This window comes from Ambystoma mexicanum, chromosome 2p (assembly GCF_040938575.1).
Source record: "Ambystoma mexicanum isolate Mex_15411 chromosome 2p, UKY_AmexF1_1, whole genome shotgun sequence".
Taxonomy (NCBI): Eukaryota; Metazoa; Chordata; class Amphibia; order Caudata; family Ambystomatidae; genus Ambystoma; species Ambystoma mexicanum.
This window is the reverse complement of record NC_090923.1, coordinates 1,260,019,320-1,260,025,387: the sequence shown is the minus strand read 5'-3', so window position 1 is coordinate 1,260,025,387 and position 6,068 is coordinate 1,260,019,320. Positions and strand designations below refer to the sequence as shown.

The 6,068-nt window shown below is 44.3% G+C and overlaps 1 non-coding gene across 1 annotated transcript; it reads right to left on the bottom strand.

Moving 5' to 3' along the window:
* Window positions 1-576: 576 nt before the first annotated feature.
* On the bottom strand, window positions 577-683 carry LOC138567949 (U6 spliceosomal RNA). The gene has a single exon (XR_011302327.1). It is a non-coding gene; the product is annotated as a U6 spliceosomal RNA (small nuclear RNA).
* Between the last annotated feature and the right edge of the window lie 5,385 nt (window positions 684-6,068).

Here is a 6,068-nt window from a genome sequence, read left to right as displayed (position 1 = left end):
CTCCTTCCCACCCTCCCGCCCTCTCTCTTCCCCCCTCTCCCTCTCCCTCAATCCTCCCATTAATTTTAAGTTTTCATGCACTGCAGCACATTGTGACAATGGTATTTCACAATGGGACTGTTTGAAAGTTACAGAAATCAAAAAAGAAATCAACCAACTATAAGCAGCCACGTCCGGAGTACACTGCTCAGCTCCAATTAAAGATTAAGGCCCAGAAGCAAGTAAAGCTGTAGTTCAGAGCGATCTTTGCAAATATCACCTCAAAGCAGTTTACGCTGGAGTGCAGAACAAGGGGGAAAGTGATAATACTGAGTTTGGTAGAATGGAATAAAAAAAACAAAAGAAGCATGCCACTTCTAAAAGTACAAGTCAAGAAATTCAAGGGGACGTGGCTGTTCATTCAGTCAAGAGGATTCACAAGTAAAAGGCTCCTGAGGCATTAGTGTTGAATTTGGCGCAAAATGTATTGTGTTGTCGTGTAATATGAATGAACATACAATTTCAATCTTCATTAAAAAAGATCTATTAAAAAATAAAGACTTGCAAATTAAGAAAGTTTCTGTCCTGTCATGTGCCAAAAATAGTGAAAGCTTTACGAATGTGCGTGTCATCCTTTAGAGCAGGGGCCAATTTAATTTTCCCATTATCATTCCAATATTAGTACATGTGTTGCAGAAGCAAGCGCAAAGGGAGAGTCAATCAAACCATTCATTAGGATCTCAGGTCAAAGGTTTGCCATTCCAAATGTCCTTATGTCAGAGGGCAGAAAGTCCAAACACCATTTAGATATCGGGTGGTATGAAATGAAGAGGCAAACAACAATGAATAAGCATTCGTTGCTGCTGTATTGATCTGGTCCTTAAGGGTTTTAGTTTAATGCCAATTATATTTAAAGATAGAAAGATTAATGCTCCAGGGTGCTTGCAAAATGACACCCCCTCCCCATCACAATGGCTGGGTGATGCAAGCCTGAGAGCATCACAATAGACCCATAGACATGAGAAAAACTCTGTACCTCTGAGTGTATGTGGGCCCATGGCTGTATCAAGGACAAGGCAAGAACAGGAGGTGGGTAAGGCGTCAGCACCAGAGGGTGTCCGATTGAGCCCTGTAAGCAACAGATGTTGGACCGTCCTTTAAAAGATTCTGAGGCTGATTTCAATTTTAACTTTGCTGCTGATTTAAGGATTGCTCAACCTTGACCCACGTCTAGTTTGTTTGGATAAGCCCTGGAATTCCTTTACAGCTTGTACTGGTGGGAGATGATGTGAGTTTATCAACTGCAACGGGATATGAGGCTTGTGTGCCACAAAAAGCAGGTCTAGTATTTTTTATAAGAAAGCCACTTAAGAAGGGAACTTTGGACAACCCTACCGAGAGCAAAAGTATTACACAGGAGGTAAGGGGGTCAGTGGGTCAACTGATACAATAAACTGACTCACAGTCAAATGTGCTAAATCCAAACACTACCAGTTTCGACATGTTCCTGGCTTTCTGTTTCATTTTTTAACAGATCCATTCCTATGTACCTCTGTGCTTTCAACAGATTTTTCGTTGTAAGGGAGGGACATACAGTAGGCCGTAAAACATTCCTGGGCAGGAAAGACTATGTAAAAGCAAGAGTAGCAGACAGCTTAAAAGAATCATCAGCAGAACCCTCTACACCTTCCCCAAAAAATATAAAATTATTTCTCTGCATGTATGTGCGTTGAACAGCGCAAGTAATTTGGTTAATGTCAGTGGATAAATGTCACTTTCCCATAGCGCAGGACAACATCACTTGTACAGGCCCCTTCTGCAAAGGCATTACCGCTGTAGAAAGCAGTGAAAAAGTGAGGCAGTGTGCAGTCACCCCTGACCCTTCACTGCCCTGATCGGCCACGATCGGCCAAGGACCTCTCTATAAGAGCTGAGGGTGGAATTTTTCTGGACCTCGGTAACTTAGGGAGACATGGCTAAATGGATCCTCAATCAACGGCCCAGCCTTTGCTCTGTGGCCTGTCCGAATATGTCTGTTCTCCAAATTACCTGCCACTGCCCAGGTGTCAGCTTGTGAGATGGAATGACCTCCCAGGAAGCATACTGGCAGATGATTTGCATAGGCACACCCCCTCTCCCTCTCTCTTAGCCCTGCTTACTCCACAGTAGCAAGTATCTGGGGAAAATATAGTGGTCGAGGTGGGGTAGCAGTAACTAGCAACTATGAGAAAGTAAATCTGGGGCACTTGGCGACCTGTGGGAAACAACTGCAGAGCTCAGTGCCCAGAACTTTGTGGCACAGGGAGGAGGTCTGTGGGATTTCAGTAACTTGGAGACATGCAACCTGGTCGGGAGTGCTTCAGGTCTCCTTCCTTGCATGTTCCAAGCAACTCAACAAAGCATCAACAGGCTGAGATACCAGCCACAGAGCCCCTTTCCACTTGATTAAAAGCCTAAAATCTTTTCCATGCAAACACATAGCCCCCGAATACCATATTTTCTTTGTTTTCTCTCTCTCTGTCTCTCTCTCCTCCCTCCCTCCCTCCCTCCCTCCCTCTCTCCCTCCCTCCCTCCCTCCTTTCCACCACCCACAACCCCCCTCCCTCTCCCTCGTCCTCTCCCTACCATTACTTTTAAGTTTCCCTGCACTGCAGCACATTGCGACAATGGTAATTCACAATGGGACTGTTTGAAAGTTACAGAAATCAAAAAAGAATCAACCAACTAAAAGCAGCCAAATCCGGAGTACACTGCTCAGCCACAATTAAAGATTAAGGCCTAGAAGCAAGTAAAGCTGTAGTTCAGAGCGATGTTTGCAAATAGCACCTTAAAGCAGTTTACGCTGGAGTGCACAACAAGGGGGAAAAGTGATAATACCGAGTTTGGTAGAATGGGATAAAAAAACAAAAGCAGCGTGCCACTTCTAAAAGTACAAGTCAAGAAATTGAAGGTGGTGGGGCTGTTCATTCAGTCAATAGGACTCACAAGTAAACGGCTCCCGAGGCATTAGTGTTGAATTTGGCGCAAAATGTATTGTGTTGTCGTGTAATATGTATGAACATACAATTTCAATCTTCATTAAAAAAGATGTATTAAAAAATAAAGACTTGCAGATTAAGAAAGTTTCTGTCCTGTCGTGTGCCAAAAATAGTGAATGCTTTACGAATGTGCGTGTCATCCTTTGAAGCAGGGGCCAATTCAATTTTCCCATTTTCATTCCAATATTAGTACATGTTTTGCTGAGGTACATAGGAAGTTAAGTTCAGTTAAGAAATGAAACAAAAAGCCTGGAAACATGTTGAAACAGGTAGGATTTGGACTTACAATAAACTGATTCACAGTCAGATGTGCTATCCCTTGACCCACTGACACCCCTACCTTTTGTGTAATCCTTTCGCTCTCAGCAGGGTTGTCCAAAGTTCCCTACTTAAAGAGACTTTCTTATAAAAATGATCCTAGACCTGTTTTTTATGGCCCACATGCCTCATATCCCGTTGCTCTTGATAAACTCACATCATCTCCCACCAATACAAGCTGTAAAAGATGTCAAGGGCATAGCCAAGGAAACTAAACGTGGGCTGAAGGTTGAGCAATCCTTAAATCAGCAGCAAAAATAACATTGAAATCAGCCTCAGAATCTCTTAAAGGATGGGCCAACACTGGTTGCTTGCAGGGCGCAATCGGGCAGCCTCTGGTGCTGACGCCTTAAGGCAAGCGCAAAGGGAGAGCCAACCAAACCATTGATTAGGACCTCTGGACTTTCTGCTCTTTGACATAAGGACATTTGTTATGGCAAACATTTGACCAAACCCCATTTAGAAGTCGGATGTTATGGGATTAAGCGGCAAACAGCAATTCATCAGCATTCTTTGCTGCTGTATTGATCTGGTCCTAAAGGGTTTGGTTTAATGCCAATTATATTTAAAGATAAAAAGATTCATGCTCAAGGGTGCTTGCAAATCGACACCCCCTCCCCATCACGATGGCTGTGTGATGCAAGCGTAAGAGCATCACAGAAGACCCATAGACATGAGAAACACTCTGTACCTCTGAGTGTATGTGGGCCCATGGCTGGATCAAGGACAAGGCAAGAACAGGAGATGGCTTAAGGTGTCAGCACCCAGGCTGCCCCATTGCGCGCTGCCAGCAACAGATATTGGACCATCCTTTAAGAGATTCTGAGGCTGATTTCAATGTTAACTTTGCTGCTGATTAAAGGATTGCTCAACCTTCGACCCGCGTCTAGTTTGCTTGGCTAAGCCCTGAAAATCTTTTACAGCTTATATTGGTGAGAGATGAAGTGAGTTTATCAAGGGCAACGGGATATGAGGCATGTGTGCCACAGAATGCAGGTCTAGGATCTTTTATATGAAATCCACTTTGGAAAACCCTACTGAGAAAAAAAGGATTACACAAAAGGAAAGGGGGTCAGTGGGTCAAGGGATAGCACATCTAACTGTTAGTTAATTGTAAGTCCAAATCCTACCCGTTTCCACATTTTTCCAGGCTTTTTGTTTCATTTCTTAACAGATCCATTCCTATGTACCTCTGTGCTTTCAACAGATTTTTCGTTGTAAGGGAGGGACATACAGTAGGCCGTAAAACATTCCTGGGGAGGAAAGACTCTATGTAAAAACAAGAGTAGCAGACAGCTTAAAAGAATCATCAGCAGAACCCTCTACACCTTCCCCAAAAAATATAAAATTATTTCTCTGCATGTATGTGCGTTGAACAGCGCAAGTAATTTGGTTAATGTCAGTGGATAAATGTCACTTTCCCATAGCGCAGGACAACATCACTTGTACAGGCCCCTTCTGCAAAGGCATTACCGCTGTAGAAAGCAGTGAAAAAGTGAGGCAGTGTGCAGTCACCCCTGACCCTTCACTGCCCTGATCGGCCACGATCGGCCAAGGACCTCTCTATAAGAGCTGAGGGTGGAATTTTTCTGGACCTCGGTAACTTAGGGAGACATGGCTAAATGGATCCTCAATCAACGGCCCAGCCTTTGCTCTGTGGCCTGTCCGAATATGTCTGTTCTCCAAATTACCTGCCACTGCCCAGGTGTCAGCTTGTGAGATGGAATGACCTCCCAGGAAGCATACTGGCAGATGATTTGCATAGGCACACCCCCTCTCCCTCTCTCTTAGCCCTGCTTACTCCACAGTAGCAAGTATCTGGGGAAAATATAGTGGTCGAGGTGGGGTAGCAGTAACTAGCAACTATGAGAAAGTAAATCTGGGGCACTTGGCGACCTGTGGGAAACAACTGCAGAGCTCAGTGCCCAGAACTTTGTGGCACAGGGAGGAGGTCTGTGGGATTTCAGTAACTTGGAGACATGCAACCTGGTCGGGAGTGCTTCAGGTCTCCTTCCTTGCATGTTCCAAGCAACTCAACAAAGCATCAACAGGCTGAGATACCAGCCACAGAGCCCCTTTCCACTTGATTAAAAGCCTAAAATCTTTTCCATGCAAACACATAGCCCCCGAATACCATATTTTCTTTGTTTTCTCTCTCTCTGTCTCTCTCTCCTCCCTCCCTCCCTCCCTCCCTCCCTCTCTCCCTCCCTCCCTCCCTCCTTTCCACCACCCACAACCCCCCTCCCTCTCCCTCGTCCTCTCCCTACCATTACTTTTAAGTTTCCCTGCACTGCAGCACATTGCGACAATGGTAATTCACAATGGGACTGTTTGAAAGTTACAGAAATCAAAAAAGAATCAACCAACTAAAAGCAGCCAAATCCGGAGTACACTGCTCAGCCACAATTAAAGATTAAGGCCTAGAAGCAAGTAAAGCTGTAGTTCAGAGCGATGTTTGCAAATAGCACCTTAAAGCAGTTTACGCTGGAGTGCACAACAAGGGGGAAAAGTGATAATACCGAGTTTGGTAGAATGGGATAAAAAAACAAAAGCAGCGTGCCACTTCTAAAAGTACAAGTCAAGAAATTGAAGGTGGTGGGGCTGTTCATTCAGTCAATAGGACTCACAAGTAAACGGCTCCCGAGGCATTAGTGTTGAATTTGGCGCAAAATGTATTGTGTTGTCGTGTAATATGTATGAACATACAATTTCAATCTTCATTAAAAAAGATGT